This window comes from Pelmatolapia mariae, linkage group LG8 (assembly GCF_036321145.2).
Source record: "Pelmatolapia mariae isolate MD_Pm_ZW linkage group LG8, Pm_UMD_F_2, whole genome shotgun sequence".
NCBI classification, from domain to species: Eukaryota; Metazoa; Chordata; class Actinopteri; order Cichliformes; family Cichlidae; genus Pelmatolapia; species Pelmatolapia mariae.
In genome coordinates this window covers 18,494,913-18,518,732 of record NC_086234.1, presented here as the reverse complement: position 1 = coordinate 18,518,732, position 23,820 = coordinate 18,494,913, and the positions used below count along the sequence as shown (strand labels likewise).

Here is a 23,820-nt window from a genome sequence, read left to right as displayed (position 1 = left end):
CACTCCCAGGTCTCTACACCTCTCATCCACTCTCTCTTCACTTTCCTTTTTGATTCTACTGTCGGAGCGCACATGCAAAAAAAAAAAAAGAAGTAAAAGGAGGGAGCGGGGTTACACGTGTGCATTTTGCATCTAATGTAACATAGCCGTATGTGCGCCCGTGTGCGCAACTCTTTGCATGTGTACGTATGCGCACAAGGCAGTATGCGCTTAGTGGCTCAGTCAACTACCAGCGCTCGGCGCTTTAATGTTCATTATCACTTGTTTTATAGTGGAATATTTAAGTCAGGGGGCCTTGGCGTGGCTACGGCTATAGTTAGAGAACAAAGGAAAGCGCTGGGGGTGTCAGGAGGGTGTGGCATGCCGGAGCACAGCATAGAGCTTTTCAGTAAGTGTTGCACCCCACACTTCATGGAAAGCCAGGGGGGCTGGCCAGACCAGCCGTGCAGGCAGACGGAGCTAAATTCAACTCATTCCCGTATTAATGGGAGCTTATGTGCCATTCCACCTCACTGAAGAGGGCATTAGCTAGAGCCAGACAGCCAGGATACACCTCAAAATATCTCATCTCTCTGGCCCACTCTGTCTCTCTTGCATTCTGTATTTTTCCTTACATGTGGGTTTGGCAGCGCGGTCGGTTACGCTAAGTCTGTGTCTGTTCAGTAGACTGCTCTGTCTAAAACTCAGCAATTTCTATTCACTGCATATAAAGCCCTGGGTAAACTAAATAAGAATGTCATCTGCTTGCCATAAAAGTGGTTTGGCAGGACAGTCACATCACTTAAGACATAAATAGAAAGGTAGGCAGGCTTCTCAGACAGAATGGATCTATAATGCAATGAGGGTTGGGGGTTTTTTTTCCACCTGCAGAAAATTTAGGTAATAGTGATATACTGTGTCTATCTGGAAGTTTGCTTTTGCTCTCCGGTTATGGATATGACATGATGTTTGGTCCCTCTGGCACAGGGTGAGATGGACTTTCCAGGCCTGTGATGAAAACCTCTTGACACCCCTGCAAAATGCACATACAGTTCACTGGAGCTGGGTCAAACTGAGGGCCACTGTCACTTACTGTGTCGCTGAGTATAATTTAAAAGAAGCACATCATTCACTTCAGACGGAGCAATTAAATTATATTTGACACTGGCTCTCTCTGCAATGTGCTTTACAATGCTTGGCTCTCTCACATCAGCGCTGTTTCTCTGATGATTATGTCCGTGCCAAGATAGTTTTTTTCCCCTTTTGCCTCAAATTGTTTTGAAGCGTGTTGTTCTGCTTTTAATTGTCTTCAACTGGTTTGTTTTTTCGCTCTCCCTTTTGTTTAGGGATTTCTGTGTATACATACACGTACACTGGAACATCGAAAGACATTCATTGTATAACAGGGAATTTTGTGTGTGTGTGTGTGTGTGTGTGTGTGTCTGTGTGTGTGTGTGTGTGCAATGGAACGAGCTGAAGAGTTATTAGCTGGCAGGGATAATTGGGCTCTATGTAGGTGGCATGACCCAGCTGTCTGCAGCAGGAAGGCCCAGAGCTGAGCGTGACCTCAACCGCTGACCTTACAAATGCAATACAGTGACCTCTGACCCTCCCCACATTAAAGAGACAGTGTTGTCTTTCTGCAGTCAGCCAGCAAATTGGAGCACAAGAGGCCAAAGAATCTTCTCCTGCTCTGTTTGTTCAGACTGGGGTTGCATCCTGTTGTATTGTCATCAGAATCTCTGTGAGAATCACTGCATGGCTTCAAGGTGCATTTTAAAGAATTTTTTCCCCATACGCCTCACCTCTCCTCCTCGACCCACTCCTTTTTTTTAACACAGTGTACCACCTATATGTAAATAACTGTATAAATGAGGTAAACCTGGGGTGGGGCAACGAGAAAGATATCACGAAACTCTTCTACATGGCATTTCATGACCTTCACTGCTGTGATGCTGTTCCACTGCTACCAGGTCAGAATTATAGCCAGTAAAAAAGTTCTTCATAAAGCAGCAGAGGTGCATTTTTTCAGGTGAAACAGGCTGTTTGTACATTACATTAACTTGCTGACTCTCTTAATTAGTACAGACCTATTGACACATTAGTGTGCAAAAGTTTTGCCAGTCCCTCATTATCCGTCTTAATATTTGACTCATTTTCAGTCCAGTCCTTGTACCTGATCATTTTCAGAAGAATGTTTTTTTGTTTGTAAAGCCTCGTCACTTATCACATGAATCCCTCAAGCATAAAAAGTCAAATAACTCAAGGGATGAACCTGCGTTGTGTCGACACACAACAGGAAATATTATTTTTGCATCAATAAGGTGATTCTTACAGAGCTATTAGCTATTAGCTATCTCAGTATGGTATGAATTGTGTCCAAAAACAAGAAGTGGCAGGCTTACAAATCTATCTACAGCAGGTGAACAGCGCCTGGGCCTTCAGCTGATAAATTTATTGTCCACTGAAGCCTCATCAGAAATGTTCTCAGTGGAAGGTTGGCTGTCAAAAATCCATTTTAAAGGAAGGCAAACACGGAGAAAATGCTGAGGTATGCCACAATGAACAAGAACTGGATGGAAAATCTGTGGCAGCAGGTGGCATGGATCGTCCACAACCATGTGTAAAACATGGTGGAGGCTCTGTCAAGGGTTAGGATTACAAGTGATCCAGTAGTGTTGGGGGTTTTGATCAAGAGTTCGATCAGATTTTGATCCACCATGTGATACCATGTGAAAAGCTTCTGATTTTTAACAGGTTATTTTTCTATATGAAAATGATCCCAAACACACTGCCTTCAGAGAACAGAACTAAAGGCTGCCAACATCCAAAGAAGAGCTTTTAACATCCTTCTGGAGCGTTGAGGACTATAGATCTGCCTAAGAGGGTTCAGGCTGTGTTGAAGAATAAAGGAGGTCAACACAAATACTGAATTTCAAGCAAATGAGAATTTTACAAACTCTGTTTTTGCCTTATTTGATGTTTTTCCATGCATGTTTGCAGAAGTTTCAATAAATCTCTGCATTCTATTTCCCGTTTTCCTACCAAAATATGAAGAAATAAGAGGGACTTCGGATTTTTTCACAGCACTGAGGAAAAAAACCCCACAACGTTGAAAAGAAAAATGAAACATCATAAAGGAACATTCCGCAGGATGTAACTATTATGTCTTTTTTGTTGTTGTTGTTGCTCCTGGAAAAACACAAGAATTTCATCTCCTCTATCATCCAATCATCACAAACAGGTTATTTAGTTTGTTGTGTTGGAAAAATAAACTAAGCGTGAATGTTTCTCAGCGACCAAGCTGAGTGTGGCATCAACAAAATTCCACCGCGAGTCACCGATCCGTGCAGTGCTCGCACACAAGAAAGACACGCACAAAGACGCAGCCATACACCTACATCTTTATTTTTGGATACAGTCTCTCAAGACATCACCCCTGTTGCCTCTCTGTGCATCAGTCACCGAGGGGGTAGGTAGGCCTCCCCTGGGGGCATTAGAGAGAAAGATATCTGTCAAGATGGAAGCGGTGCTCCCTTAGGCTGCCACTGAGCGACAAGTGTGTCCCTTTCCCTGCCCTCCTGTATCACAATACTGCTGTTGAGTGACTGGAAAGCCCTAATGGATGTAGGTATCTGCTGTTACTCTGATCTTCTATAAAAGCCCCCGGTGAAAAAAAAGATAAAGGAAAAACCAGAGGGAGGGGGAGAGCATGTGTGGGTATAATGTAATGTGTATATGTAGGAACTCCTTTGATGGGGAAATGCGCCTGACTTGGTAGCCTGTGAGTTAGTGTGAAGAAATATAATGAGGACATATGTGGGTGCACAGAAAAAAAGTGTGTGTGTGTGTTTCAGTGTCCAGCATACATTAAATGTGTGTGTTAGGTCATTAGTAGGACTTTAAAGGCTTGGCATCGCCACTGAAATGCGCAATAAACCAGAGGAATTCAACAACTCACAAGGTCATCGAGGAAAAAAAAGATTTAACAGCTAATTCATCATCTAGATGACGGGTTTTTTTAAGCATCCGACCCCCCCCCCCTCAAAAGCTGCCTTTTGTTTCTTGCAGCTTCACAGAGTGGTCAACCTTACTACCGAATTACTATTATTTTTTTTTTTTCAGCATATTCAGCATAAATGCTTTCACTGACTATACAGGCAATATTCAAGAGTTTGCCACCGAGTCAGTCGTCAGAAAATAGCCAGGTCTCCGTCAATTTAACGTTTCCATTGGGGGCCGTCTACAAGAGGCAGAAAGTGTGGAAATTTATTCTGTGCCACGCCTCCGAACAAATCAACAGAGAATACTGTTTCCACTCAGGAAAGAACTCTTCACATCTCAGATATTCTTGCGGCATCTTACTTTCTGGGTCTCACATGCTCGCTTGCTCACATGGACCACCCTGGTTCATCCCACCCCATCTTTCATTTCACAGCCCAAATCCCTCTTTCCTCTTCACTTCATCCTGTCCATATCCTCCTTCATCCCAGTGCTCTTCTCTGTCTTGCCTGTCACAGATTTTTTTCTCACCTCCTCCTCTCCCTGTTGTTTTTTTGTTGTTTACTGCACATCCATCTGCCCTCTTGAGCTGCGTACTGTCTGCAGCCTGAATGAGCTACCAAAGAAAGAAAACCATGGGTGCCATGTGAAGTTGAGCAATGTTTAAGCAATGGCAGCTTCAGTGCACCATATCTAGGACATGTCCAGGTACTCTATGGATTAAGAAAAATTCCAATACATATACATAAATAACTTAAATGCAACTTTCTGTGCAGACTCATGTTAAGTAAGAGTAAAACAAGCAGTGTTGTGTCGGGTAGTACATATGTAGAGTACACATGCTACCCATTAAGGGGTAAGAAGGGTAAGATGGCATTAATTGATCTCCATAGGGAAACATTTTCTCTGCACTTCATTCTCACAAAGCGCTGGGAGCAGTCAACAGTCATAGTAGGGCCCACTTTACAACTCCAGATGAATCTGGGGTCAAGGGCACAACAACAGAAGACTCTATCTAGCATGTTTATCCATCTGATTTATATGCTATGCCTGGTTATAGTATTGTGCAAAAGGTTCAAACCACCCCTAGAAAAATGGGAAATAGGTGCAGCAATTTATTGAAACTTGTACAAACATTAATGGAAATAAAGTACATAAGGCAAAAATATTGCCTTTCAATGAACCTGAGAGTCAACATTTGGTATGGCTGCCTTTAATCTTCAACAGAGTCTGAACTCTCTTAGGCAGTTTTGTTGTAATTTCTTTAAGTAGTCTTCAGGAATAGTTCTCCAGGCTTCTTGGCAAACTTTCAAAGTTCTTATTTGGATGCTTAATGAACTTTGTTTTGTTCTCTGTAAAGATGAGCCCTCACTGCCTCACTAAAGTTGAAGTCTGGACTCTGGGGAGGCCAATCCATGACTGATAGAGCTCCAATGTGTGTTCTTTTATCCAGTTATGCTTTTACTGCATTGGCAATGTGTTGGCGATTATTGAAAGACCCTAAGAAAGGCTGGAGAACTACTGATTTAGGACACTTGAAAAATAACCAGAAATTTGGGTACCATGAAAGGAAGCTTAAAAAAAATCAGGATGATTCAAGGCTTTTGCACAGGACTGTATTACTATATCGAAGATATCTGCTTATACAGAAGCAACCATGGGCATGAATTCTATAGTTCATTGATTACAAAAGGTCTTTCCAAGTCTGTAAAAACAGGCTACCCTGGTCTTTGGTATCAATGTCTCTGCAAATTCAGTTCACTTTGGGTCCTGTTTTCTCTGTCTTGTGTCCCTTGCACTAGCTGTAGCATATTTCATGAATACTTCATTATAATAATTATTTTTGCACTCTAAACGGAGGAGGAGATGTGACCTTTAATAAAAGCTGTTGACTCTCTTTACTACCTCTCCATGCCTCCCTTTAGTCAAAGATGATCTTATCAAAAAGAGGGATAAAAGAGTGAAGGAGAGAAAAGTGGAGATAAAGTGTGAATGGCAAATGGAGAAAACAGAAAGGTGGCTGTAAAATAAAAAAAATTATAAAAAAGGTACAGGTAAAAAAAAATTTAATAAAAAATACTGAACTAAAAGGGTGGAAATAAAAAGACACTGAGCGATATACAGATCTGACAGAGTGCAGCTAAAGGTTGAGTGGATGGCTCGGCCTATTGTTTCAGGCTAATTTCATGGGATCAAACCAAAGCACAGCCCCAGACATAGACAGAGCTACAGCAATCTGCTAGGAAATCTCCCCTCTAATTGGCCCCATGGAAAAGGCAACTGCCTGCGCACTGCTGCTTGCTCTTGATTGCTGCACCTCCCTACATAACCGACGCCAGCAGCAGCATCTAGGCCTGCCAATCAATCAGCACAGCGACAGCTAGCCCTGTGTACCAATAAAGACATCACACAGGGCTAACAGTAAGTGAGTAATTTGTGATGCTGGAACACTGTGTGTCAGTTTTAGATGAGAAAGGGGGGAAAAACAAGGCTTTCACTGTCTATCCGCCAGTCTGACGGATGAAAACACTGCCAGACTGGGGGACAAGGAGTGAAAACTTGACAGGGATCGACTGTGTCTCTTTGTATCTCTATGTGGATGCATGGGTGGGACAATAAGGGGGAGAGAGGATTTGATTTGAAAGGGTTTATTTTGAAAGAACACAGCAGCTGAAGGAGGAAGATTGAACAGACAGCTCCATACGATGGGTTTACAAGTATCTTTCCTCTTTGTCCGACTTCCCCTCGCACACCTACACGTCATTGTTGTCCCCTCCATCTTTTCTCACACTCTTAATGTACATCTTGATAATGTGCATTAAGTTTTTCTTGCATGTGTGCAAGAAAAAATACTTTTACATTAAATCACTCTGCCGAACATCAGTAAAGATAGGCAGGCAATACAGTGAAAATACACTACAAGGAAAAGTCAGAGGTTAAATGACGAGCTTCGGCATAATCTTGTACAGAGAGCCTGCCAGGGCCCGATAGAGGCGACAGTCCCTTTCTGGGGTGACTCATTGTTTCCGAGGCGTTTCATATGCATCGCATTAGGAGACAAAACACAAAACAGAGTCCTCTGCTGCCTTCCTCGCTCCTTTTTCCCAGGCTTCTATCTCATCCTCTGTTCCTTCTCAGCATTCTCCTGCTCTTATTTTGACTCGGCTCTCAGGCAGTCGCATGTATCATCTTCTCCTCGCTCTTCATCATGTTTCCCACTTCGTTTCTTCTGCTTCTATAAATGTCAGTCTGCTCCTTTTTCGTTTCATTAAGTGAAACGAAAAAGGAGTCGGTAAGAAATGTCAAACGCACCAGTTACTGTGCTTGTCAATCACTTTTATATATTTTTCGACATATTTCCTTAGCATTGCTCACTCAGTGTTTTGTTACCATTTCAGGAGCCAACAGTTTTTCGTCTGGTGTTTCTTCACCTGTCTAGTCGATAGTGTGGCTCAGAGAGCTTGGTTATCAGATCACTAAAATGCACCCAATCTGCCAGACACACATGTATATGTCACATGTTAGGTTATTGATTTTTTTAACCTCTTTTTCTGTGCCAAGATATCGTTTAGTGCTTAAAACCTTTGTACTGACAAGCCAGTATTTCTACTGGCCTGTGATCATAATCTGGGTTTTCCCTTTTCCGTTCAAGTCCTGTAAAGTTAAGAAATATACACTGTATATAAAAGATGATTGTGGTCAGACTGAAAGCTTCAGCTGTAGCATTTTGACTGTCTCTATTTTGTTGTTTTCTTTGGAGCCACAAGTGTCCAAATACAGAGGAACGCCCCATTATCAGCGTGCAAGGTGCATCCCAACATCTTATGGATGCATCATATGGACACCGCTTTATATGTTCCATATAAATCAAATACTAGCAACTAATTCATAATAACAGTGCAATTAATATCAAAGCAAGCCTGACTGATTTTGATCCCTGGTTCAAGACCATGAGGAGACACAAACCCCTCCTCAGGGAGTCACAAGCTGCTGTGCCCCCTAGTAATAATAGTAATGGATTGCATTTATATAGTGCTTTTCGAGACCCTCAAAGCGCTTTACAATTCCACTATTCATTCACTCTCACATTTACACACTGGTGGAGGCAAGCTACAGTTGTAGCCACAGCTGCTCTGGGGCAGACTGACAGAAGCGAGGCTTCCATATTGCGCCATGGGCCATCACCAGTAGGCGGTAGGTGAAGTGTCTTGCCCAAGCACATAATGACCAGGACAGACAGAGCTGGGGATCGAACCGGCAACCTTCCGGTTACAAGACGAGCTTCCCCAACCCCCTGAACCACGGTTCCCCCGAGTGCCAGTCGCAAGCTTGGGGTGGGGTGCATCAGGAATGAGGTCACATCCACTGTGGAGAAAGATGGCAGCGTAACGTCACAGTCAATGACTCGCATTTTGGGGCCCAGCCTCTAGAGGCCACTCGGGGAACTGCAGCTTTTGCTACTCTCGCGATGCTTTGCTGCTTCTTGGCGAAATTAATATCAGTATCTCTGACATGTTTAAGAAAGCCACTGAGAGTACAAGTGAATGAAAACTCCGGCCAAGTTGCCCAAAAAACATGCCTCAGTGTGTACGAGTCCATGTGTGCAGTGATATGTGTGTGTGTCTCCGATGACAGGCGCTCTTAGTGACTTACAGTATGTGTATATGTGTGTTATTAGAGCGTATGGGAGATGGGGGGGGGGATGGGTAAACCCTTCTAAATATGCATCTTAATGGCTGCTCTGTTCCCACCATTCACATTCACACAAGTGATGGAGAGAGAGCGTGGGGGAGAGAGGAGCGGCGGACGTGGAGAAGTGGTGCTGTGTGTTTTCAAGTGGCCAGCCAAGACAGGGACAGAAAGGACAGAATGGTGTAAGCAAACGTCAACAGGAGACGAGCTATGAGAGGAGTCGCCATACCTGACTCCTTCAACCGTGACCCCATTCCATATTGACACACACTCACACACATACACAGGCCTCAGCAGCAGTAGTATTGAGGAGCAAGAGTGGAGAACTACCCTCCTCAGGCAGTGGCTGTTTGTCGCTAAATGAAGGCCAGCATTCTTTGGTTTCCTAGGGAGCTGGGTGCCTGCCAGTCCCCAGGCCACTGAGTGCCATTTTATTAAGAACAAAATGGAGCCCCTATGAAAGGAGCCCAGCACTGAGCCTGCACAGGTCTCACTGAGCTAAGCCTCGGCATAAACAAACACCACCTTAAAGAGACAGGCTTGCAGAAAATAAGGGACGGCAGGGCCCCTCAAGAGGCCCTCTAAGAGACAGAAACAGCTGTGGGAGTGGCAGAGGCCATTATTGATAACCAGGAATCCCCTTAGAGAGACAAGGTGAAGGGTGGAAGAACGGAAGAGGGCTATGGGAAAAAGCCTGTTAGGATTTGAGGGAACTCAATTGTTTTAGGAGAGTACCAGTGATTCAGTAAGTTTCAGTTCCAGAGAACATCCACACCTGCCAACCAAGAGCACTAATCTGGGGTAGCAGTAAGTACAGGCTCACCAGAACTGGTACAAGGGTCACAATTTGATATTAAAAGCATAAATCCGTAAATCCAACCTGCCTTTTGTACCATTGCATCTGGTTTGTTGACACAAGGCATGTTCAATCCACGGGTTTCTGCTTTTGAAGCCAAGGAACTATTACCATGCATAAAAAATAAAGAAATATAAACTGCCCTGTCAAACTACACAGAACCGAGGATCTTTTTTTGTGATCCCTCCACTGCTCCTCGCCCTCCCTTCAAATGATACACGAAATATTTCACTTGTCGAGGAGATAGTTGTTTAAGATTAGTGCAGATGTATACGGGTCATCCCAAATATCCAATTCATCACGCAACCAGGAGGGGTCAGTAACAGAGTTTATATTCAGGCTCACTATCTATATATGTGTGTGTAAGTGAAGGTGAGAGTGTGTTTAAATGTGAGAGTGAGGGGAAAGCAGAACTTCCTTTCTGCAGTACGTGTGTGCAGATTTTTTTTCTTAGAAAAACAACTGATATAATTCTTTGATTTTAAACCTGTGCATTACTGGTTACTGTAAACCATACCTTGCCACTTTTAAGAATCTTTTGTGCATCACATTAACACATTTCTGCGTTTTTGTTCTTGCCATTTCACACTGTTTTGTTCTCATTGTGAGTAAAATAAAATAGACTTTAACATAGAAACACTGAGTGCAAAGACTCACTGGTGCAGGGGTGGGTTAGGGGGTAAAACGCACGTTTTCAACACTAAGGTCAGCAGCTCCAACTGCTGGTCCCTACCTTGGCAGGCAGCAACTTTTCGTGTGGTTTTTTTGTCAACCAAACTTCACAATTGAATCTATCATCCTTCATTCTGAGACGCAGTTTAAGGCAAACACTCGAGAAAAACTGATGCGATGACACGAGCCAAAACACAGAGTTCAAGGAGAACATTTTGAGAGGAGAATGTGAGACTGTGAGAGTTTAAGCTGCTTTATGGTTTTCTGCGTCGGTCCTGTGCACAGTATTGCAGACTGTGCTTTACATGTTGTAACTGTGTCCACTAAAAAAATTGAAGATTTCTGGTTTGAAACTTTATATTTCACTTTAACTAAAATTAAAAATGACTTACTGTGGAAAACAATTTGTCCGTAAATAAAGCTGTACAAATCTGAGAAAGGCGATGGTGTCACGTGACCGTGTGATGTCACTGACATCGCTCGACGCTGATTCCTGTGTGTCTGCCATAACTGCCATAACAGTGAAGTTTACCTCACCTCTCACCCCAAGGCACAAAATGTGATACAGTAAAGTTCAATTTAGCTTGCCCACAGTTGCTGAGCATCTGCAAACCACTTTGCAACCCTCATGCACCCCAGTCCCTCAACAAGAAGAACTGTCCAGATGAATTCTGTCTGTATTTTCCCAAACATTTTTTAATGCCACCAATGAATACCTACATACGCAAAAAGAAACGATTTCGAAGGAAACGTGTTCCCAGGGATCTGCAGATCAGCGCTCCCCCTCCTGTTTCTCAATCACAGACACACGATAAAAACACACACACAAAGTATGATGGGACCAGAGCCAACATCTGTCTTTGATATTATTTAACTAACCGCTTATTGTGGGAGCCCACCAGCACCACGGATGGCGTCTAGCGCTGTGTGTGTGTGTGTGTTAATCTATGAATGCGCTCCGGTGTCCATTCAGACGCTTTGGCAGGCCCGGCGTCGTTTTGTTACATCGTTTAAGGGCCGAGCCGCACGCATGTGTGCGTACGCTGGTGCGTTCGCTCGGTATGTGTGTCGGCATTTCTGAGAATGTGACTGCATACCAGTGCGCAATGTGTGTTTCCACAGACATGTGAGAACAGTGTGAGTGTGTGCGGTGGCGATCCCCCTCCACAGTGAAAGCCGCAGCCTCAAACCACATCAGAGAGTGTGTGGGAGACAGAATGACAAGGCCAGGAACCAGCCAGCGTCTGCCTGAAGCCACACACAGGCACACACACACACACACACACACACACACCCACACTCGCACTTACACATCAACTTATTGACACATACTGTCCCTTACGCGCTCTATTTCGCCGCCTAACACACACACACACATGCACGCAAACACATTTAACACCAACCGTCATTAGACCACAAGTCCTATCCAGTGGTCACCGTTTAGGCCAAGGATGCAATAGAGGGAGATGTTTATGTTTGCATACTCATAGACAGGCATTAACAGAGCGGAGAGGAAAATAGGCCATCTACCGTAAATTTGTTTTTGTTTTCATCAGTGTGCGGGTTAAATAAAAATATCTGATTTACAGCCATCTCGCCGGGCAGAGAAATAAATAGCAAAGACGCAATAAACAGGAAAAACAAACGCTCGGAGAACACAGATATGCATATTCTTACATGCGCGTATTACGCAGGCAAAATATGCAGCCATTCATATTCATGAACAGCCCGACAAGCACATACCAGCAGAAGACAGGCGTGCTATGATGGTACTCGCCTTTTTTTTTCCTTTTTCTTTCTTTCTTTCTTTTTTTTTTTACAAACACAAACACGTTGCCGTTGCCAGCCAAAGGCCATTCGTGCAATTTCTCACGCTGACACAAGCACACGCACACACATAGACACACACACACAGGGACAAAGATGTGGCGCAAGTGTAGGTCATCCATGGGTGAGTGAAAGCTAGAAGCGGTGTTTTTCCTTGCGGTGGACACACATCAATTTCAAGGAAATTGCTCGCCCCATTATTGGAAAGTGTTACCGGAATGTCAATTAAGGGGGAAGTTTTTAACCTCGCACCACACAAATAAACAGTGCGCCCCGCTCCCCCTTATTAAAGGCGGTGTCAGTGCAGACAGAGAGTCTGGACGGGGGCAGAGGGGAGGGAAGGAGGAGATGAAGGGAGCGAGGGAGGCCCAGAGAAAGGGAGACGAGGAGACAGGAGATTTTTTTTTTTTGGTGCTCTCAAAGAAATGCTTTTGGCCCCGCTTTTGTGCCGGAGGGCCCTAGACCCTGAGAACCACTCAAAACCTGGGTTCTGGCCCTGGCTCAGGCCCACTTAAGGTTGACCTCATCAGGCAGGGATCAGCTTGACAGGTGGTTGGCTCTTGGTAGGTGCAACTGCGGCAGACCAATAAAAAGGAGGGGTCAAGGCAAGGAAAGAGCAGGTCACAGAGATACAGATGGAAAAGAGAGTCAGAGGGGAAGAAGGCAAAAACAAGACAAGTGTGGTATAAGTGATAGGTGCGGAAAAGGAGCGACAGAGGGAAGAAGACCGATGTCAGTTATTAAGGAGGTCAGATGAGATGGAATATGCAAAGGAGGAGCGGCGGGAGGGGTGGAGGTGAAGGGGTAGTTTGTTTTGTGCAGGATTACTTGAAAAATACAGTGGGCACAGTGCAAATAAACATTGCGGGGGGAAGAAGAAGACACAGGCAAAATTGTTGCAAACACATACAGAAAATTAGCTGACCATTAAAAACAACTTCAAACGAGACATTCAAAAGCAGCAAGAGAGCCAATACGACCATACTGAGAGTCAGGCTAGAGTAGATGTGGTAGATTACCTTATAGGGTCGGGCAATTAGGCGATTATAACAGCTACGAGCGGCTGGCTGGGTCCACAGCCAGTTGTTGTGTCCGCTGGGGTTCTTTTTAACTTGTAAAGTGCAATCGCTGAACAGGACTCGAGGTCGTAACCGCCTTTTTTTCTTTTTGAGTTTAATTACGAGAGCTGGAGAGCTGTACACAGACACTGACAGAGGAATGTGTGACGGCAGGCACTGTATGGTGAAAGGTTTCTTGCAGAGCAACGAACCAGTTTAGAAGTTTGTGTGTTTGACAAATTTCTGAGGTGATTAGCTATCTTGATGCATGTCATCCCATGCATATGCATACATATATGTTAGTTCCTGTAGGGGCTGCCAGGCATCCTTCATGTGTTTGCTTTATTTAAGTCTGTCCAATCTCCCCCTATCACAAAACACTAGTGCAAACACTAGTTTTTAACAATGGCCAGCTAGAAAACATAAGACAGCCCTATGACCTGTGTATAGGAAAGATAGATCGGCACAGCAGCACATCTCTTATACACTGATTTCATGGTCCTCACATGACCTGCTCAAATAGTACCCAAATAGTACACGCTCTTAATGCCCGAAGCATATGAAGAGTACTGACTGACTTTTGAGAATAATCTAGAAAGACAAGGCAGAGACCCGGTCAACATCAAAACAGGTATCCTCGAGTGATGCTTTACTGAACAAAGCCTCCAAAGCTGGGTGGAGTGCGCTCAGATGGCTCCAGGGGGTCTAAGTCTGCAAGCTCGCAGGCATGCGAAATGCCTTCACACAGCCAGTGTGTGGGCCTCTGTTTGGAAAAGGGTTTGCCAAGAGCCCCATCACCATAACAGATGAACAGCTGCTGAGAGGCTGCGTGTTCCATATAGCCCTGTGAGAACACACGCCGGACCAAAAAAAAAAACCCTGATGCAATTTCTCTTCTCGCTCTGACTGGAAAAGGTATTGAACGAGAGGGCACGACTGCAGAACTACTTGTATCCTGCAGTAATAATAAACAACTTGGGTGGGAGCGGGCATAATCTCTTGAATTATGTTTTACCATCCAGTAAGCACGGCTACACGTTCGGCGCGTCAGAAAATGTTTAAATGTCAAGCTGAGTTAGGGGAAAATCCAAAACACTTCCCAGAGCGCAGTGTCCATGGTTATAATATTTTACACAATGTAAGCATGGAAGTGTTGGAATAAAAATATATAGAGGATACAGTATTTAATGCTGTGCATGGTAGGCTAAGGGGGATTTTAAGGGGAAAATCTCTCAGTGTAAAATGTTTAAGGAGAGAATAATCAAGTGGTAGTAAGTGGGGAGGTGATCAAGACCACACCCCATTCCCTGCATCCAGGTCATTAATACCTACTGGCAACTGGAGAGTCAGCTCACAGGTTAACCTGATGCAGAGGTAAAGGCTGGGCAACATCACGCCACCATCCTGCTGTAGGGCTGCGGGAGGTTGGAGGTTGGGGATTAAGGAAAGACACAAACTTCAGTGTCTGTTTCTGCAGCGGTGAAGGCCAGGGTAAACAGAACAAGAGAATTCAAATCTGGTAAGTACAATGCCTAAAATACAGCCAGTGGTTAAGATGTTTGATAGCTTGGAGGGTTTAAATAGGCGCATGGGAGAAAGGAAGGGAAAAAAATGGGGGAAAAAAAACAAAGGAGATTATCATACATCATCATTAGTGAACTACAGACTCCACAGTAATCCGCTGCAAGAGCTCCGATGTCAATAAGGAACCGAAACCCTGGGCCTGAGTGCAAAAAGAACCAAAGAGAGATGGAGATGGGGATGAGAGTGGTTCTTTACACACATATTTCACCAAAAAGAAGTCCGGCATATTCAAATAATAGGATGTTTTTTGCTTATGTTTGTAGGTAAAACAGCCATACTGTGGTTCTGATCTTTGGCCATGCTCAAGCACATGAAAGTGGTTGAGAAACACCAGGAAAGAGCAACAGTTGATGCTGTAAAGAGGAGGGTATGCCTGAAAATAAGGATGAATTATATGTGAAGACGTGAGTTTGCACGGGCATCTGAGTAATTGCGTATGAGTGTGTACCAAAATAAAAAACCAAGTGTAACCAAGCAGACTACGAATGTTCCAGACTCCAGCCACTAATGCAGGTAATTAAAAATGATGTGTTGAAATCAGTTTACATTAAGAGACACTCCACAAAACCCATTTTGCTGCGGATGCCGTTGTTTGTTTGCAGTCATTAATCGTTTTACTGCTTTAACCCGTCCCACATCTGCATTGCGGGGGAGAGTGACAGGAAAGACGGAGGGTGAGAGAGGCTCGCCGTGCACGCACAAGCTCATGAGCCAGACAGTCGCTTTGTGGGGCTCGGCTCGGTGAGACACCGGTAAGCGTCCCTGATTGTCAAATCGGCGCTCAGCGCGGGAATGCTGAGCACACAAAAACAGCACTGTTTCATTGACACAAAGTAGCCAAGAGCTTGGCTTCTCCTTCCCCTTTTCTGCCTGCTGCTGTGCATTCCAATAAAAGTCTCCATAGATAATGAATGCTAGTAGACTGTCCGCAGCCAAAGCTTGGCTCCGATGGCAGTCCACTGTGGTGTCTGTGCGTTAGTCATCTCAGGATGAATGAGTCACCAGAGAGAAACCTCAAGCACCACCCAGGTAACAGTTCAGTCACACAGGCAGTGAACACAGAAGGAGATGAAGGAGAGAGAGCCTGTCAGGCAGGAACTCTATTCTGTGGGATCGTGCTGCCACCTTGTGGTCTCCAGAAGAATGAACACAGAAGGCAGAAGCACAGACACACAAACAGTGGGGAATGTTATCAATGAGACTAGTATTAAGTAGAGCAGTGTGCAAAAACTGTTGAGCCACACCTCGCTTCTGTATATTCTGCAAGGAAAATGGGAAATAGGTGCACTGATTTATTGAAACGTGCAAATTTACACTGTATGCACGCAGTATATAAGGCAAAAATAATTCTAACACGCTTGAACATCAATTTTTGGTATGACCACCTTTATTATTACAGAGCCTAAAATCTCTTATGTAACCTTTTTTGTCATTTCTTTAGTAGTAGTAGTCTTCAGGAATAGGTCTCTAGGCTTCTTGAAGGACATTCAAAGCTCTTGTTTGAATGTCGACTGACTTTTGTTTTGTTGTCTGTCAAGATGATCCCACGCTGCTTCAGTAACGTGTGCGTCCAGGCTCTGGGGAGGCCAATCCATGACTGACAGTGCTACATTGTGTGTTTGGGATCATTGTCATGCTGAAAAATGACACCAGTGCCAATCAGATGCTTTCCAGACCGTATTTCATGGTGAATCAAATCTAATGGCACTTTTCTGTGTTCATAATTCCATCAATTTTGAGAGGATTCCCAAAACCACAGACCCCAAACCATGACAGTCTCCTTACACACAGCTATAGATGCTCACTGTTATACCTCTCTCCTCACAACCTCTGTACATACTGAGAATGTGTAATTTGGCATACGTGGGACACACACACAGTGTTTTCGGATCACTGTATGGCAATCCCTTTGTTGGTGTAAAAATGACTGTTTTATGCCTGTTAAGCTGTAATATCTTTGGCATTTTTCCTAGGGTTTCCCAGCAACAAAGTTCCTAAAGATATCATTTTAAATTGTTTCTTTGATAAGTTGTCTGTCATGTGCAGACACGGCACTGATCCTTGAGTTAGGTGGGTTTTTTATGTTTGAATGAGGTCAGATGTTGAGTTGCTTCAAAACTCAAAAAGTCTGGAGGACTATTGATCAAGATCGCTGAAACAGACTGACTGGTTGTTTGGAAGCAAAATATAAAGACATGATGGGTGGCTCATTGCTTTATATTTGACGGTACGACACCCCTGGTACTCCAGTGTGCACTTACTGATTTGAGTAAAATATTTTTGTAGTAAGATGTAGTAACCTTGAGCTGAGTAGATAGGGAGTCAGTCAGAATGAGGGAAAACAGCAAAGGACTGGAGATCCTTTAAATAATCTTTAAAGAGACAAGACAAGCTCTCGTGTGCTTTACAGCTAGCTGATACAAGATAAACTTGAAGAGAGCACCAAAGACCAGAGAATAAGATGAAAGAGCATCTCATGATAGATCTTACAGGCAGGTTCTCAAAGTGAAAGAAAAGTGAAGGTGTTTTCACCGAGCACTTTATCTTTTTGTGCCCTCCCCGTTATACAGCTGGTTGAGTTTTCATATTGGCAATTTGGGATCAAGAGCAAGCTAATCATGAAGAAAAATCCTCACTGCACCAGAATCTCTGATCAAAGACAGCAGAGTATGAAATCGTGGCCTAAACCACGATAACAGAACTAAGCCTGCAAAATGTGATGAAAAACCTCCCAACAAGCAAACACGACAAACCAGTCTGGATGTGCAGAAGCTGGATTATCTAATGTATATGTAACAATAATTACTGGTGCATATAGAGCTGCAGTTTGGTATAGAGGCAGGCATAGAAACATTGTTCAGCCATTTGGCAATCATTTTTCAGGGGGTGATTTACCAAGTTATAGTCCTCCTGGGGTCCAAATTAAAACTATACATCAAGACAGTTTAAAACAATATTAACATTACTCAGGACAACACTGACGATCAGCACTGAGTTAAGTTCCACAGGTGCTGCTTTAGTGAACCTGTGTGATTTTATCTGTTTATCAGAGGGACCGACCTCTGCACACAGCAGTTTATAATAATTGTTTATGAATATTAGAGAAAAATAGGGCAAAAAAAAGAAAAATGAGAATTAGCTCCCATAACCACTTCTTCCCCTGCCTTCATGTTGGCCACACCGTCAGACTAATTACCCCAGTAATCACTGTGTTAATATTATAAAGGGCCTTGAGGCTGCACTCCTCTATCCTATTTCAACTGAAGTTAGTCAGCCAGACGAAATTATGAAGCTCTCAAAGTGCTGCTGCTGTCCTTTTTAACTCCGTCATCTCTGGCTTTAGGTGATGTTGGCACAGTGAATACAAAAAAATGACATTACTGCAATCATGCTCACAACATGACTTCCCAGGCTGAGACCCTTACCTAGTTTTATACTGGGTTTTACCCATTACCAGTGATCTATCAATGTGAAATGCCTGGCCCATGCCTTAACCAATGTTCAAAAAACAATTTTGTCAGTGTCTGAAGCCTAATCTGGGGTTTTCATTTTGTTTTTGCTGTTATTTATTCCTCCTTTTGTGCCAGAGAACAAAGAAATCTCATCCTACATATTTATGAATCTGGATCCCAGATATAAAGACAGCAAAACAGATGGGACACGGATAAGCATCGGCCTCTGCCACCGGTGAATGCCAGCTTGTTTGCCAACAGGCCAGTGGCAATTAACAAGGTGATTACACACTGCTCTATGAATTAACAATTAACAAAGCTGAGTATCTATGTTATCCTGGCAATTTCATGTGGTACCAGAACATGATAAAATCCCATGCAGACGATTTGTTGCAGAGAGTGTCGAATCATTACCATAATCACAGTGGTGCACTGATTTCTTCAAGGTCACGTTTTACCTTTTGTTTAACACGGGCCTGTCATGATGCTGCTGATTTTTCTCATATATAGCGATGGATTCTCTTAAAGTAGCTCTTAAATCTGTATAATGTCACTGAGACTAAACAGCAGGTACACAACTCTGGCCCCACCTGCTGTTCAAACCTTCTGTTTGCACAGGGCAGCAAATCAGAAAAAAGCTGCCCAAAACGGAGGGTGGCCTTAATCTAGAGGCCCTAAAACGGCTTGTTTCACACAGAAATGTGGGGCTACATCAATGCCCAGTCAGAAAAACAATGACCCATGAATAATGCAAAGCTGCTTTAACAGAGTCCAAAGAATACAAATAAGGAGCTGGAAATGAGCAGAACTGGTCCACTTTAAGCACTGGAAGCCTGACTGATAAAACACTTTATGTAATAAAGTAAAAACAATAAAGAATCAGTTAAAGGCTTGAAGAACAAAAGCTGTGAGCTCTGAGGCTGAGCAGCCACAAACAAACAAACAAAAACACACAGTGTTGCCCCTCAGCCTCCTAGCAGACGCTTCTGTGCTATGAATTTGAATTTGAGGTGCCAACTTTCTTAAATTAGATTTTCAGAAACCTTGCCCTAACCCTACCTGCACCTATGGTATGAATTTGAAAATCCTACCTCACTTGCTTCTCAAGTTATTGTGTTCAAAACCTGGGTCTTGAGGCCGCCGCCTGCCTGCCCACAAACCCAGCAGGTGGGCAACAACATCAGCCTTTTACAGCTGAGGGGTAAACACTCTAGGTAGTTATTAAAACAAACTAGTCCTAAAATAAAGTAAATTCTGGGCATTCTCAGGTAATTGTTACCAACAATAGGTGCTCGTTTCTGCCCTCTAGTGGACAAGAATCCCACAGCCCTACGTCGAATCAGTAATGAGAAAAAAAATGCATTTGCTGGATTTACGCCTAACTAAAGCATCCAGTGTGATCTACTTTGAGATCATTGAGGTACACAAGCCATCTTAGGATACATCAGATGGTGGCTTAGCAATGAAAACAAATGGAAAGCTCCATGAGCCACGTTAAAATAACACAGTCCATCCAAACAGAGTTTTTTTTCTTTTTTGTCTGTAGCGTAAACTTGTCTCAGACAGATGGGGAATAAACTAAACTGCTGTCGAGCACGGAGAGTTTCAAATTATGAAGATGCTTCTGTCCTCGCTCGCTAATTCCAAACACAACTAGGACGGCTCATTCTTATTATGAACACAATATATTCTGTGTTCCCGGATTCACCAATCACCACAAGTGTTTTGTGAGCAGATGGTCAGTCAGGGTATACACCAAGAGTTGAATAAATGTAAATCAGCTGCTTCGTAGACCCCCCGCATTCACCACCTCAGCTCAACGCTTTTCGTTCGAGGTGTAAACAGGCTGACTTACAAATAGATAACGTGGAGAAGCAGACGTCACAGAAACACTTGTGGTCTTCATCTAAGCCTCGCCAGTGGCCTTTAAATGTCTGATTTTTCAGAGTATTTCTCATGTGTGTTAAGTGTGTTTTTATGAGCGATTATGTGCGAGCACACTCTGTGCCCGTTTCCTGATAACATAAAGGAGCTTAACCGCAGGCGGCGATATCAAGTTTCTCAAACCAATCCAGGCAACCTAGAGCCTTTGACCAAAGCAGCATGCTGAATATAATTTGCCTTATTCAACAGTCTAGATACCACTGAGATTCCTGCCAGTACAGTATCAGGACTCCTGCCACCATGCGAGGAGCACATCCACGTACGTGATTTGGTTGAAATCTCTCTTGTGGTGTTTCCTGTGGGTTTCCGGTGAATATGGAAATGATGAAAAACAATTATTTGCGTTCCCTGTGCTTTTTTTGTGTGTGTAATTTTTAATATATTTATTTAATAGAGAATCTATGTGAGTCACCAGAGGATGTGTCAGACTAAAGTGCAGCGAATACGCACGAACATCCCATTATGTAGTTACAGCCATTCAATCAACAGAAATGATACGGTCTGTACTTTGATTATGTGGTTAGTCAGCCTCTTAGCTTGCTGTCAGTAGGCTTTGAGTGCATTTGCACATCAGCCACACATTTAAATAAATAAAGGACACACAGGCACATACATGCACACATATTTACACTGCATAGCCAGCATGTCAAGAGATGAAATTACAGTAGATAGAAACAATAACTGTTGAAAGGCACACTGCTGTCAGTGGAGAAAATGATCCTTCCTGCAAATACAATTTGCAATCCCTTTGTAATATTACTGTAATATTACTCTTGTACACTGCAAGCAGTCCAACTACATCATCTGTGGTTTGCATATGGCTTAAACTGACCAACAGGCTTAAAAAGTGTTTTTCTACACAAAAGCACAAAAACTGTGCAGCTGTTACCTAATGTACACAGCCTTATGTACTGAAATACACTACTTAAGGCAAAAAAAAATAGAATTTTTCTAACAGGCTTGAGAGTCAAGGCTGTTTGACCTCTTTCTTGACCTCCTACAAACATTTTAACTCATCACTCCATAAGACCTGAGTTTCATCCCAGTTCTTGTGTAATTTTGCGTACCTCCGCCTTTTCTCCCTCTTGACAGCCACTCTTCCACTGAGAACATTTCTGATGACGCTTCAGGGCAACAGCTAATAACTCTTTGGCAAACACCTATTTAGTGCTAATATACTATTTTATACCTGTCTTATGGTGGTATTTTTCATAAATTCAGTTAAAGAAATGGGAAAAAATATTGTGTTTTGCAACAAGTTTCTTAATACATAATACTTATATACTCATATTTGCAAATTATGATAGACTGAATCATTCATCACTGTAAAGTGAGATTACTCATGATTTAGCTGGTCTCTCTCAGCAGAGTGTCTGCAAAGAAGTGGAGAGAGCTGCATCTGTGCAGCTTTGCTCCTCCAACTTTGCCACATAGCATGCTGTATGAAAGGTGACAGCTAACTGAGGGCGTTATACAACTGTGGGAAACTCTGGATTTTATATATGCAGAACTGCAGAGTTTCTTAACTGTGTAGCTCAACAAGTAAAAGTTGACAAAAGTGCGAGGTGTTTTTGGTATTCCGGTGAGAGAGATTTTCACTCACAAGTATACAGCTTGTAACAATATAGAGAAAGGTCAATGGGGTCGTAAAAGCCACGAGCTGCTTCTGTTGTGGGTAGAGCATGTGATTACTGGTGTTTCAGTCTACAATACAAAACAGCTTCACTGTGATAGCTGTTGCTGAACGGATAGCACTGCCTGTTGCCCTTGAAGACCCTGAAGACAGGCCCTCACAGAGTGTGACAGTTTAAAGGGAGATGGCATTGATATCGTTACAACAGGTAATTAACTCGGACCATAATGTGGAGTTTGGCAGCCTTACAAACACAGCTTACTTTCTCTCCTTCTGTTCTCTTACTCCTACCTGAAAAGCTTTAGTCTTTTCTTTTTTGTTACAATAACTATAATTCCATTTTTAGTCCAAAGAATGAAAAACACTGAAACATTTTTCCTTTAAACACCTAATCCGCCTCCATTAGTATCTCCGAAAGATACTGTAGATTATTTCTAACACGCATGCCAGCAGGCAGGCCTTCTGCAGTGTGGGCCGACTTGCATTGTTTCTCTGCTGTGTCACAGTCAACCTCCATAGCACAACACTAAACGCTGCAGCACAACAGTTGTTTGCATGAGGCAGCAGGCTGAGGCGCTGTTGTTTTTGTCACGGCAATTTTCGCGTCGCTCTGGAGAGCATACAAGTGTTGAGCAACAACGCACGGCTCTGAATGTATTCTCTGTGCATCCGCAAACGAAAAAGAAAAGACTGAGCGACTGATACAGAGAGAAGACAACATATTTAAAGCAGGTATGATGCAGTAGTAAAGTACATTTGACATTTCCTCAATTACAGTGTACTAGAAGACAATACAACGTGAACTCTCACCCCAAAACACCCGCGGCAGGTCATCAGATCCAGTGCTGTTCCCATTTCTAGTAAAGATGGCCAACTGTTTAAATGGGATGGAAGTTAATAAAATGAACTTCTTCCCTTCTATTTTCAGCCCGACTATTGCGCCCACGAACTGACCTGACACCAAACTGTTGATTGGCTCAAGGGTATGACAGGAAAATATAAAATGGGGAATCCCATTTAAAGTTCAGTTAAGTATATTCTTGTGATCCACATCCAGCAGTATGCCAGAGAAAAAACACCCCACACACACCTTAAATTCTCCCACCGAGCTATCCACTAACCTGTCCTGGTCTCCTGTTGCGCCTGTGACACCCGAGAATCAATTACAACGCTTCGGCTGGTAATGAGGTCTCCAATTACCTGATCCACAGGCTAACGGACAATATACAGGTCTTTAATCTTTCATGCGCCTTCAACAAGCCGGCTGCACTCGTCTGGCAGCATTTCCCCCCATAGATCTGACGCAACCAACACTGTTACATGCAGCTTACGGAATTAAGCTCAAATCAAAACATCATTTTAATCAGCAAGTGGGGTAATTATACTTTACTAATTAGATAAAATGAAAGGGACCAGGGCCCGGTAATTTTGGAAGCTGGAAATTAACCAGCAGCTTTGGGTTTCCTAAGCTGACCACTTGATGGATGTCATTTTAATTGCCTAAGCTCCAAAACTGGAGTAGCTACAGTCCTACAGTCCTCCCTGTATGCATATAAAATAGACTTTATTTATTTTTCCCTATTGGTTCAACTTTAACAGGATAAACTTGAGTGCATATGCAAGACTAAAGTAAAATAGGTAGCATGTCAGCTAAATTCATAGTGTTTTGCGGTATTGTTTCCATTTTTTAGCTGCACTGTTGCAGTAGTTAGCACTGTTGCCCCTTTCTGTTTACATTTTGCATGTTCTCTGCAAGTGTTTGGCTTCTTCCAAAACACATGCAATTAAAGGGGTTAGGATAATTCTTAATTGCCCATAGGTGTAAATGTGAGTGTGAATAGTTGTCTGTCTCCCTGTGTTGGACCTGCGACAGACTGGTGACCTGTCCAGGGCGTACCTCGCATCTCACCCTAAAGTAGCTGGGTTAGGCCCCAGGCCCCAGCCCCCCTGCAACCCTGAATCGGATAAGCAGAAGAGAACGGATGGATGGATGGATGGATGGATGGATGGAAGAAGATCGATGGATTTTGCAACATTTTGCACCTTATGCTGTATTCTCAGGACTGTCAGCCCTAGATTTTTTCCATGCGCTCTCCTCTTTATCAACTTTGATCACCAAAG

At 43.3% G+C, this 23,820-nt stretch overlaps 1 protein-coding gene across 1 annotated transcript in view; it reads right to left on the bottom strand.

Annotated features, from left to right (window-relative positions):
* Positions 1-23,820, bottom strand: part of ankfn1b (ankyrin repeat and fibronectin type III domain containing 1b) — a 124,635-nt gene that overhangs the window by 83,146 nt on the left and 17,669 nt on the right. The gene's annotated exons all lie outside the window — the stretch shown is intronic.